This window comes from Lacerta agilis, chromosome 1 (genome assembly GCF_009819535.1).
Source record: "Lacerta agilis isolate rLacAgi1 chromosome 1, rLacAgi1.pri, whole genome shotgun sequence".
Taxonomy (NCBI): Eukaryota; Metazoa; Chordata; class Lepidosauria; order Squamata; family Lacertidae; genus Lacerta; species Lacerta agilis.
Genome location: NC_046312.1, coordinates 22583022 through 22596606, shown reverse-complemented (window position 1 = coordinate 22596606; position 13585 = coordinate 22583022). Strand labels below are relative to the sequence as shown.

Sequence of the window (13585 nt, the reverse complement as noted above, 5' to 3'; positions counted from 1 at the left end):
GCTCAGGTGAATAACAATCTGTGTGGCTCCGCTAAGAATAAAAGAAAAAAGACCAACAGAAATGAACTAACCCCTATAATTAAAATATAACCAGAATATATGACCTAGTTTTAAGTACTTAGGCAGATGGTCTGTTTTTAGCCTTTGGGCAAGATTAATTATTTGAAGAAAAGCTGTATATTATACATAAGACAAAAAAGGTCAAGCAGTCAGAGTAAAGTGGCATAGAAATAAGCACTGGTAATATATTACCAAGGAGATGGCTTATATATTATTACACAAAAGGGCCCATTTCCCTCTCCCTCAGTTTAAAATGTTATTTTTAACATTGAGGCTTTCTTACATTTTAGTTAAATATTTGACTGTAGCTACAAAAGGCAATAGGGTAAGTGATTAGAATCATAGCGGCAAAGAAAAGTCCTCTAGTCCAGTTCCTCTAAGGCAATATCTTCTGGACATAATTCCCTACAGATTAAATGAATGATAAACCACAATTTGCCACAAGCAAATAGCAGGAGAGAAGTTCAGCGAATAAGATGCAATATACTAGCGGTGTTTGAAGAAAAAATAAGATAGAATGAGTCAAGCAAGCCAACCATTGCACACTTCTGAATAAAAAAGTACCCAGGGTTACTAACCAAAGTGACATGAGAGGAAATTGTTTTGTGAGTACTCAAATCCCCATTAGACCTTGGGTGTAAAGTAATACCCACCCACTGAGACTTCCTTTAACAACACCACTTCCTTCTGCCAGGGCTGGTTCCCCATTTGGGCACAATGGTCTCAATGGGTCTACCTCCTCCCTGCTCTTGCTACTGCCTCTCCCTCTGGGCTCAAATCAGCAGCACTTCCTGAAGGAAGAGGGAATAAAGCAGATACAGTGTACTGCTTCTTCTCATTCGCACAGACGGCTTATTTACTGAGGACAGGAAAGCATCAAGGAGAAGCAGCGTGACCACCAGACACCAATGATTGGTAGTGGGCCCTCTACTGGGGTGTGAGCCTTTGTACATACCCTATTATACCAACCCCTGATGCCAGCCCAACAGCTAATTCTCCCCTATAAAAAACCCATCTGCTACCACATTCACAATACCGCAAAAACGCAAGCTTGTAAACACATGTTTGCCATGTTTTATTGGAAAATATATTCTCCCATCTCAATTTCTTTACTGCAGCCCCTGGTGCCCCAAAAGTGAGGAAGGACAAAGAATCTAACAAAATGCAAATTAAAACAAGATGATCAAAGCAAGCAAACAAACAAGGCTGTGGGAGATTGTGCAGCCACCATCCCTTCTTGCCTTTCCTTCTCCACTCCTCTTATACACCTTCCTCCTGTCCTTCACCTACTTGTTCAATGGCAGGCACGGGAAGAGGAGCCAGGTGAAAAATCAGATGAGAGGTATATGAGCTGCACAATTTTCCACTGCATCATTCTGCAGGTTGTAATCTTGCACCCCTATCTGGTATATCCTCAAGAAAGAAGCACTTTTAGAGTCTTCATTAAAGGGCAAGATTCATCTAGTTAAGCTGCCTAGTGACAGTCTGGTGATCTTCCAGCTTATTAACTATTTCTTGGTACACAACAATGGTAATAGGGAACATGTCATTGCACACAGACATTGTCTTTGACTCATACACACACATTCATTTTCTTGCTCTATTTCTACGATCAATAAGAATCATCATTTAGAAAATAAGTCTGAATGAGGCGGGGGAGCACTGTCATAAGAATCAGTGCAGTAAGGAAAACATTTTAATTTCTGATCCCATTTTCACTTTGTGGAAGACACTGCTGGTAAGGGCTGAGATATATATATATATATATATATATATATATATATATATATATACACACACACACACACACACACACACACGCATATATATATATATATATATATATATATATATATATATATCAATGTTCCCATTGTGTGCACGTCGGAGACTACTGTGCTCTGTAACCGCTGAACCAAATCGCATCAAATTAGGACAAAGCATAACATGACCATCAAGGAAGGATCTGGCATCATATAAATTCGAAAAAACCCACACCTGATATACCTAAAATAAAGAATAAATGCCAAAAATTTGTCGCACACATTAGACATCACCAGCAAAACAGCGCCCTCTAGCAACGGTTATACTGGTACTGCAGCTAATACAGCTTCCCCCTGGCACAGCTCCGTCAGCCATTTGCAATATTGCAAATATTGGTACTGCAGCTACAAAAGCTGAACATTGGCACCACTATTAGATGTCACAAGCAAAACAGCCCTCTAGCAACGGTTATACTGGTACTGCAGCTAATACAGCTTCCCCCTGGCACAGCTCCGTCAGCCATTTGCAATATTGCAAACCGGTAATTGAAAAGGGGGGCTGAAAATAGGGTAATTGAAAATGGGGGGTGCCGCAAATAGGGTAATTGAAAGGGGGGGCCAAAAAGAGGGTAATTGAAAAGGGGGGCCAAAAGAGGGTAATTGAAAACGGGGGGGGGCAAAAATAAGGTAATTGAAAACGGGGGGGTGCCGCAAAGAGGGTAATTAAAAGGGGGGCCAAAAGGAGGGTAATTTAAAAGGGCCCCCCGAAAAGAGGGTAATTGAAAATGGGGGGAAGAGAAGGGGCAGATGAAAGTTGAATAGAGGGTAATTGAAAACGGGGGGGGCAAAAGAGGGTAATTGAAAATGGGGGGAATAGGGTAATTGAAAACAGGGGGTGCCGCAAAGAGGGTAATTGAAAAGGGGGGCAAAAAGAGGGTAATTGAAAAGAAGGAAAGAAAAGGGGCAGACAGAAGTTGAATAGAGGAACTTCTTCAATTTCACAAAACCATTGAAAGGGGGAGGAACAGAAAAGAGGGTAATTGAAAAGGGGGGCAAAAAGAGAGTAATTGAAAACAGGGGGGAGAGGAGGGGCAGACGGAAGTTGAACAGGGGAACTTCTTCAATTTCACTAAATCAATACAATCATAAAAAACATAAAAAAACCACAGCAACGCGTGGCCGGGTCAGCTAGTTCTCTATAGAAACCCAGATCATGGGACACTAGAAAATATATAACACAAGGTGGAACTCAAAATTACATTAAGAGAGCCATGGAACTGCCACCACTATAGGTCTCTTTCCCGTCTAACATCTCGTCTACTGTAGCACCACATACATTTTGCTGTGTGTTTCACCATGCCCACATCACATCACCAGCTGTTGATATTCAAGGTACAGAAGCATATAGGGTGTAACTCAACACCATACTCTTCAGCTTGCCAGATGGAACAATCCCCGACCTGTTCTGTGGGCTCTCCTGACCTCCCCAGAGCCAATTTCAGGGCTGCAGGGGGATGGCTAAGCCTCATTGTGCAAGTGGAATCCCACCCATAGCATGTTGTGTTAAACTACACATTATTATTAGGAAAACAGGAGAGGGAAACACATGAAGTGACAGCAGCACCTTTATTCCCTTAATAACAGTGTCATTAAGTAGAAAGAACAGCAAATCTCAATCAGTCATTTTATTACATCTGCAGGATCTTACATACACAACAAACTATACATTGATGTTCCCTAAGCCAAATAAAATAGATGAACTATTTACATTTATATTTTTATAGGAATGAGTGTTGGAATTTCTCACCTTCAGATAACAGCAGCAGAACACAGCTTATAGATCCTAATTTCTTGATATAATTGCTTTAGTGTTTATGACAGTGGTCCTGAATTAGGCACATGACATTACATCCCACTTATCTCTCAAAAACTTTAAGGTACTGTATATTACTAGGTGAATCTTGTAGAGCAGTGCAGTCCAAAATTATATTTCCCTTTGTCAAATGAGGACAAAAAATATTTCCACCAGATTTTCCTCATCTAAAATTTCAGATCTTTCTTTCTTATTCATTCATTCATTCCCCTCCCTTTACAGGGTGGCTTACAACAAAATCAGACAAGATTAAAACAAAAAGTAAACCCCATGAAAACACACCACCAAACATAGCAACACATAACAATTTATTAATAACAGCAATGACAATCAATTTATCTAATCATGTCTCTTCTCCAAAAGCCTACCAAAACAGGTGCATTTTAACCAAATGTCTAAAATTATGTAGAATTAAGGCCAAGCAAAGAGGCCTGTGGGAGTTCAGGTCAATGGGCAAGCCTAGCCTTAAAGGTTGCAACAGAAAAAGAGGAAATTCAGCAGATAAAACACAAACAATCCCTCTAAATCTCCTTTCCCCCTTTTCTTCTAAAGGCTCGCCCATGCCTTCAGAAATTGCCCATCAGAAATCCAGCTGCTGTCTACTGGATAGTTTCCTCTTCCCCTGTGCCTCTCAAAAGATTTTTAACTAATTTCCTGGGGTTTCTTCTTCACAGCTCTTTTCACTTCTATCCTCTTTGAACTTTGGTTTGAACTGGTCTTTTTAGCATAAAGATTGACCATTTTGTTCTATGTAGAAAGCAGAATGGTACTGCTTTGAGATGAGGGCATATATTACATTGGAAGATAAGCCAGTGTATGATGTTATTAGGTCCTATAATTTGTTTAGTCAAGCCTATCCAGATGCGCATAAAAGCTAGTGTGAATTTTAAACTGCTTTGGTATTTTAACTTCTTGTATTGTAATTTTTTCCTTATTTTATAGATTTACCTTTTTTGTAAACCACTTTGAGGTTTTCTACAATCAAATGCGTGTATAAATATTATGACCCCAGAGGTCCATGGAGCACAGGTTAAGAACCCCTGTTGCAGCAGGTAATTCCTGGGTACCAGTCTGGGCATGTCAATCAACGTGTTCAGTTTATTTGGTGGATACTTGTGGTATATCAAATGTGCCTTTAAGGGGTCCATTTTCTTCTGATAGTTGTCCGGTGTGGTCAAGGCAAGCCCAATACATTTTGGCACCTGAGGCGAACCAAACCACAGAATGTGCCCTCCCTGCTATGCTACACTACTAGCACATTTTGCATGGTCATTTTGCATGGTAAAGGTAAAGGGACTCCTGACTGTTAGGTCCAGTCGTGGACGACTCTGGGGTTACAGCGCTCATCTCGCTTTATTGGCCGAGGGAGCCAGCGTACAGCTTCCGGGTCATGTGGTCAGCAGGACTAAGCTGCTTCTGGAGAACCAGAGCAGCACACAGAAACGCCATTTACCTTCCCGCCAGAGCTGTACCTATTTATCTACTTGCACTTTGAAGTGCTTTCGAGCTGCTGGGTTGGCAGGAGTAGGGACCGAGCAATGGGAGCTCACCCCATTGCGGGGATTTGAACCACCAACCTTGTGATCGGCTAGCCCTAGGCTCTGTGGTTTAGACCACAGCGCCACCCGCATCCCTTACTACTTCCTAATATACTTTCCCCCCCCATTCCCATAATATAATGCTTTTTTGTATGTTGTTTTCACTCATATATGAACACATTACCTGACTAGAGAACAACATTGCAAAATTCAGTGTGAATATTGATTGAGGTCATGTTTCGGTTCTTGTGTTGTTTCGGAAAGTACAAATTAGGTAGGCTCACTTTTAAATGCAAACTGAATCAGTTTCTCATCTATCCCTAGTTCCCAATAACCATTGTGTGGTTGCAGAGTAGTATGCAAAATGTGAATCTGCTGCATGGACTGGTCCAAGCTCAGAGTGATGCTGGGTTGAATATTGTTGGAAGTCCCGGGGGAATTTCTCAAGACCTTCCTACCTGTGGCCTAGATGATGCCATCAGTCTTAGATAGATGAGATACCTTTGTGGATAGGAGCAGAGGAAGCATTGTTCTAGAAGAGTCATGAATATGTTGGCATACTATGGAACCATGCAGGAAAGCAGAGCAGTGCTTTTGGCTTGAAAATGCATTATATATTGTCTTTCTGATGTCCATTTACCAAGGTGATATGTTTTAACATGCCAGGCAGATCCCCCAGGAACAAAGTAGTACATGAACAGGCCTTTAGGAACACCCAGGCAGGTAAGGTGATATTCTGGAGGTTAGATTGCCACAATAAAGCTTATTTTCAGGACCATTTTAACTCCAGATAAATGATCAAATAATATGGCTGCAGTTTCATATAAAAGTGCAAAATTTCAAACTCTGGTTTTCAAATTCTATTCTGGAGTCCTAAAAAGAAATCAAGCTTAAAAACTCACAGACTAATCTTAATAAATCTTCATAAATTACCCAGATACTGTCTGAAACCTTGTGTTGATGAAAGATAAAGCAAAATGCACCTTGCTTGTTCTTGCTGAGGGATTATAAACTGAGAACAAGGATTGACATAGTTCTAAAAGTCAGGAAGACATTTATTTTGTTGTCAGATAACTGCACTGTAAAATTAATCCATTCATCCTGTGTGAATACTGTTGTGATAAAAGGAATATATCCAAATTAAAGTTTAATAATGAAATTCACTACAAGGTTTTCTTTAACTTTTTAATGATAATATATGTAAGAAATTTCAATCTCTCTCATATATTTGAATTTCTTGTTAAAACTCAATTGTCAGGTTCCAGAGCATGCCCTTTCACAATATTAACAATGGAATTGTTAATATGGAATTCAATGGGGCTTACTGTGACTAACTGTGGAGGACTGTAGCCTTAGTTACTATGTAGAATGAACTAGTGATGAACCTACTCATTCAACTCAGAGAATATTCAGAGGCCCTGCTTCTTTTCCTTTCATTATCTGAGGTATAGTGGACAATTTACACAGGACTGGGGGTTTTCAGCAGGAGTGAAGAGATTACAGAACTCCCAAGTTGGATTTGTCTGTCTTCTTCATTGATGGGTTTTAAGTAGCAAGTTGTGTCAACATTCTTGCATAGCCATCAGAAGATATAGCTTTATATATCCATGATTAAAATACCAACCCAGTGTTTAAGAACTGTTCAGAAATCTTAGAGATGCAACTGAACAAATATAACTGCACACAGTATTCCAAATGTGACATTGCTATGGTAAAGAGATCCCGGACAGCAGCCCTCTGTAATTCCTCACAATTTCCTTCCCCAAAGAGTCACACATAGGGCAATCTTGTCATTGTATCCTGTTAAATTTGTACATGAAGCTACTGGCAGACATATTGTGAAAGTTATAATGACCAAGAAGTCCAGCTTGATGGCACAGGTTGTAGCCTGCTCCATGAGAGAGAAGCAAATGTACTAGCCAAACCAACCCCTCCATCTTGTTAACTGTATTGCTTCTATTTTTCTCTGTCTGCCTTCCTTCAACCTTCTGGGCTATCTGGCCCAAGCATGGGTGGTAGTCCATCAGCTTAGTCAGTTGGGACAAAGAAACACAGAACTCCCAAATCCCAAGAGACAGTAGACTGTTGTGTGTGCAACTCCTGCATATTCTTTACCCAGGAACTTGCAAGTGAGCAGCGATCATCTTCTGCAAGTACAAAATATGGCAGGAGGGGTCAGGTTTGGGATCCCTCCCCAAAGACTGATGCTTCCTTAGGGCAAAAACTTGTCTTCCTGTGCAACTCTGTGCATGTCTACTCAGAAATAATTCCCCAATAAGTTCAATGTGACTTACTCCTGTGTAAAAGTGGGTATAGGAGTTGGTTCTTTATTTTCCTTCTTCCTCTATGTTTAATTTTAGATTGTAGACTCCTTAGGGCAGAGACCTGTATTCTTGTGCAAATCTCTACATGTCTACTTGGAGGAAATTACCACTGAGTTCAGTAGAACTTACTCCCATGTAACTGTGTACAGGATTGGAATCTTGATTGAATCCCCTTTGTTTCCTCTGTGTTGAATTTTAGATTGTGAACTTCTCAAAGAAGAGAGCTGTCTTCCTGTGCAACTCAATACATGTCTATTCAGAAGTAACCCTCACTGACTTCAATGATACCAGTCCCGTGCAAATGTGGTGGGCAGCCCCAGGCCTCAGAGGGACTGGCTGCTTTTTTGTTTGAGTTTATAACTTTATTCTAACAAGACTCCTGCCACAGGCCTCAGACAGGCTCTGCATAGGCCTGCCTGGTACTTACTCTTATGAACAGGATGCAGTATTTGATTCTCCTTTTCTTGTTTCCTCTGTTTTGAATTTTAGATTGTAAGCTCCTCATGACAGGGACCTGTCTTCTTATGATTTCAACATCTATTTAAGGTTGTGAATGTCATTGCTTGTGTAGCCAAAATGGCACCATCCATGCACAAGTGGGAGGCATCAGTAGGAACCCCAAGATTTCAACAAATACAAAAAGAATTTAGTTAAATAGCCCAAGGGGCATGCAAGAGTGGAATACAACCACTGTGTTTGCTGCTGATGTTTACTACTCTGAGCTTACAAAAAAGGTCTCATTTTTAAAAAATAAATAATAGGACACAATGTAATCATAGCTTATAACAGAAAGTGAGAGTTGCTCCCACATAAATGGGTTTAGATCTAGACTTCTGAACTGAATACCCTTCCTTTGCTGTTTTCTCTGTGTTGAATTTTAGATGAAAAGTTCCTCAGGGCAGGGACCTGTCACCTTGTGCAGATTTATGCATGTCTGCTCAGAAGTAGTCCCGTGTAAGTGGCTATAGGACTATAATCTTAAATTGAATCCTCTTATTTTGCTGTTTCCTCCATGTGAAGTTTTTATTTTAATTCCTTTGGGACAGATTTATTAAACTGCTCCCACTAGCTGAAGCCCACACAAGGACTTCTTCAGCTACTGCAACAGAGCAATCTCCTTAGTGCTATACTGCTATATTCCTCCTCATGTGTGTAACAATTAGGGTAACCAGCAAAGTGTAGGGCTGTGCTTTCAACAACTAGACCTAAACCAATGCTAACAAAATAGTCAGTGACTCTCTAAATTTTCTCTTCGTAAAGGTAAGCATACAAACTAGAGACCAAGGATTTGCCAGGGAGGAGGTGAGCAGTGAAAGGAGCCTGTTACCAGGATGAGTGAGAAAGGAGTGGAAAAGCATCAGCAAGAGTCACTTAGCATTGGGCACGGTTTTGTTTTCTAGCCACTCTTGTCTCATGAATCTGTAGTTGGATGTGAGCAGTTTTGGTTGAACACTAAAACTATCCATGATTAACCCAACATTGTAGGTTCAGATGTAACAATAAACCATCGTTACCATTCATAAGCCAACTTCAAATCATGGCTTCATACAGAGATTTTTTGGGTTAATTATCATTAACTTGCCAGAACAGGCTCACATGTGCAAACAAACTACAGTTGAGCCAAACAATCCATATCTTATTTGTAAACATGGCCAATAATAGTAATTATCAACTGCACTCCACTGGCCAACATAAAAACATGTACTAGGGCATGCATAATGTGTCAACAAGAGGATGAAATTAAGGTGGATAGTACCTACCTCCATCTACCAGCTTCTTATGCTGCTCTTTGGAGGGAAACAGAAATAAATAACAGTGTACTCCTCCAGTTCCTTATAACTTAAACACAAAACCTTTAGCATAGCAGCGTGATATAATGCTCCAACAAATCAAGATTTCTACTTCCTTCAATTTCAGTGCTTCACTTTTTTCCTTATACATCGGTGGTCACACACTTTTATGGAAGAAAATAAAGGATTATACACTTGCTTCTATTGTGGGGTGGTTAAACCTGCACTTTACACCTGACATTTAAAGTGTTAAAGACTAACAGATTTACTGTGGCATATATGCCATTGGACTAGCCCTTATATCACAATAGTGCTTTGAAGGTCTGGGGTCAGTGTTTCTAATCTTTATACAAAAAGCAAGTGAAGTTTGCTCCAGTTTAGAATGGAGGAACCAGGCCTAGAGTGTGGGAAACTATGTACTTTGGAAATGAATTTGCTGTGGATCTAAATCAGAGGTTGGTTAATTAATAGCCCTCCAGACGTTGCTGGACAGTAACTCCCATAATCCCTGGCTATTGGCCATGTTAGCTGGGGCTAATGGGAGATAGAGTCCAACAACTACTGGAGGGCCACAGATTAGCCATCCCTGCTCTAGATCATCCTCAAAGTGTGAGTTGGTTCTCTTAAAGTGGGTATGGGAAGTTGAAAGAGAAGTAGCAAGACTAGCAAGGGAAGCACACAGTGGCTGCTAGAGGCAAATCAAGTCAGCCCAAAGCAGTCACTGGCTGAAGTGTCCTGCTACTAAGGCATATTTAGGAAGATGTTTTTCCTGGAGCTAGCCACCTGAAGTCTTCTATAGGCTAATAAGATCTGAAGTGCAATTGGTTGGCAAGGTGGTTAAATGACATTTGTCCTATTTTGCAAACTTTGATTTTGTGAGGCTGGGGGTGATAGAAGTACTGCAGGGGACTCATCATATGAGTTGTGGTGATTCTGATGGTTCTTCTGCCAGGGGAACAGCCTGAACCTTGTCCTTATCTGAGTCCTCTGCTGCACACTGCAAGTTCCTCAGGTTGAAAGTCATGACAAATAAACTCTTCCTTGACCCTTCCCACCAAAATGCTTACCAGTGCCTTTTTTGTAGCTCTCACTATCAAAGGAATGGTAGCTAAAATATATTCTCTCAACCACAAAACATTGCACCTGACAATAGATATCAACCTTTTAATTTTTTAAAAAAGATTGTATGCAATATTGCAGCAAATTTGAGATTTTAAGTGTACGTTCAGAGTTTCAAACAAGTCAGTTACACAAAAAGTATCTACAGGTTTGTGCACTTCAGCACTATGACTATCAGTGTTATTACAATGTAATTCTATCCATCTTCTCTCAGGAGTAAGCTCCGGTGATTTCTACATAACTGTGCATAGAATCACACATATTACAGATATTGTAGCCTATTGTTGTATATGAAGACACATCCCATAAGCCAATACTTTTACTAAGCCTCATTTCCAACATGTATTGTTTCTAAAGCATGACATTTCAGACATCCAAATGCAAGCTACAACTTTTCAAGCCCATGCAGTGCTATAAGCAGAAAGACAACGAAAGAAAAGAGCCCACAATGCCTTCTAGACTTTACACAGTAGGCATGATATGGGGTGGTACTTCATATCCAAAACAAATACTAATAATGTCTCCTTGTGTAAATAATTTAGTTTTCACTCCATCAGCATAGCTAGCATTTTCTTACAGTACAAAGAGCTCTTCACAAAGATTAAAAAAAATCTTTATAAGTTTAAAATTAGTTTAAACTTGATCCTGCACCACCTTGTCAGTCACCAGAAAGGAGGCAACCAGGTTCAGGGCTGGCTTTTTCAGTAGTTGTTGCACCACTGCCTCCTTTAAAGTTGCAGCCCTCCTACCTATGTGAAGATGTGTTCACCACACTCTGGATCCACCTAATCAATCCCCCAGCTTGATTTTACTAGGGGTCAGGAGGGCACTAAGTTGGGCACATTCTTACTAGCACTCCGTTGATGTCATCATAAACTGAAATTGATCCCATAAATTGGAAAAGACAAAGCATTTGACATCTCTGCTGGAACTGGAACCATAACTGTAGTATCTAAATTACAAAGTAGGTGCAATTATGCTCTCTAATCGGTGCTCAGTCAGCTTCAGAGTGAGATCTAAACCACTGGCACTCTAGCCATCATCCAGCCTGTTTCATCACCCATAGTGGCCTAGAATATCAGTACCTACAGCACTGCACAGAATGCTCAGGAGCTGTTGTGTCAATAGCCCTCTGCATCTCACCATTCAACAATGAAACAAGAGCCTCTCCCTAAGTCCCCACAAGTATTCAGGAATCCATCAGGATCCATAAGTCTCTGGAGGCAGGCCATCATAACTGGTCCCATCACTGCAGAGCAGGATAGCTGCCTTGAGTCCAAACTTCATCAGAAAGTTGTCTAACCATGATAAAGGAGTCACAGAAATGCTACCCCCAATTCCTGACTCGTCACACCTGTCACCACCTGGAGTAATGACCAAGGGTAATCCTGCTCTGTACATGGGTCCTATAACAACCTAAGACAGACCCATGGTTGCCATGGAGGCCATTCCTCTAACACCATGCTTGAGACTACCTCAGCAAGCTCTGTCAGGGGGGCTATTGGGCAACAGAATACACAACAGCACCCCTAATCTAAGACTCAGTATACAATACAGACCCTCTAGACCAGGTATAGGCAAACTCGGCCCTCCAGATGTTTTGAGACTACAATTCCCATCATCCCTGACCACTGGTCCTATTAGCTAAGGATGAGGGGAGTTGTAGTCCCAAAACAACTGGAGGGCCGAGTTTACCTATGCCTGATCTACATCCACGCCAAGGTAGAGAGGTTTCCTGGTTAGGAAGAATGAACTCTGGTAACTCCACCTTCCTGGCTCTCTAAGCTAGCTTGGTGCTGCATTGAATCCTCAGTGGGGCACCACCATGAATGATCTGGCACACCCATCTCCCCCAACCAGGTCTCAGTAATGAATACCAAGTCAGCACACTCCTCCATGATTAAAATACCAACCCAGTGTTTAAGAACTGTTCAGAAATGTAACATTCAAGGAAAAAATATTAGACCACCAGAAGTTCAGAATTCAACAGGAAGCAATGCCTTTTTCATATAGTAGGGATCCACAACTGCCATTTGTTGTGTATATAATATACAATTTCAAGACAAAAATAACATATTACTGTGAGAAAATACATTGTCACCAGTCTAAAATAAATAAAATGCATAAGCAAACCAAAGCAAAACTGCTTCAAAATTGAGATTCAGTCTCATCAATTGCCACCCATAAGACTAAACAGATTCCAAAATTGATGCTTCTAATAATTGTTTGGCAATTCTACCAACTATGAGCACCCATACGAAATGTGTAAAACTGTGATTTCTAACAGCCGAACACAAATAAAGAAATATTTAAAGCTGCAGAAGTGGGTCACAGTTATATAATTTACCAACAGTAAATATTTATGAATTTATTGACTTTAATAAATAAGAGAAATTCAAGAAAATCAGCTACCTAGAGGTGATATGTGGGTATATTGTACTGCAGTACTAGGTTTTGTTTTTGCTTTTGGCAAACTAGACAAATATAAGCTGAATTTACATAGTGTACTTTGCGGAAATGTTGAAAAATGTATACATGTCAGAATTCAAGCCTGTGTTTTAGGGACAGAGTACACACTACTCCTCACCCACATTAACCAGTCAGAAAAGATACTTGAAGATCTTACAATGCTCCAGAAAGATTTTAAGCTTGGACTATTGTAAACTACCAAGGAGAGGTAGTTTCATAATGAAGGGTGCAAGCAGCAGCCTGAGAACACCTCTCTATGTGCCTTTGGCTGAGAGAAACAGGCAAGAGGTTAGTGTTGTTAAGAGGGCACCCTTGGTTGATCTCAGCAATTGCAACAGTACAGATCTCCGATAACAGATGTGTTTGTGAGAAAGACAGAGTGGGGGCTGGGGTATGAATACAGGAAATCCAGTCTGTATTTATAAGGTAAAAATGTTGATTTCTGGGGTTTTCTGGAAGCAAGAAAGAGAAGGAAAGAAGGAAGATCGATCCTCAGGCATCAGCCTAACAAACTTTTCCGTTACTCCCGAGAGCAGGAGATAACCGCCTATTAACAACTGCCCTTGACAACTAGAGAGAAGATTGTTTCTCGGCTATTTACTATTCGCCAGATCACGAAAGAGAGTGAAATTGCAGTGAACGCGGAAGA

General features: G+C 40.6%; 1 protein-coding gene across 7 annotated transcripts in view; it reads right to left on the bottom strand.

Annotated features, from left to right (window-relative positions):
- EML5 (EMAP like 5) overlaps positions 1-13585 on the bottom strand; it is an 87857-nt gene that overhangs the window by 73597 nt on the left and 675 nt on the right. For 2 of the 7 annotated variants that reach the window (XM_033141516.1, XM_033141509.1), the window contains exon 2: positions 9319-9345. The exons of the other annotated variants lie outside the window; for them this stretch is intronic. The gene's annotated coding sequence lies outside the window, so the exon portion shown is untranslated. The remainder of the gene's footprint in view (positions 1-9318; positions 9346-13585) is intronic. 7 annotated transcript variants of the gene reach the window in all.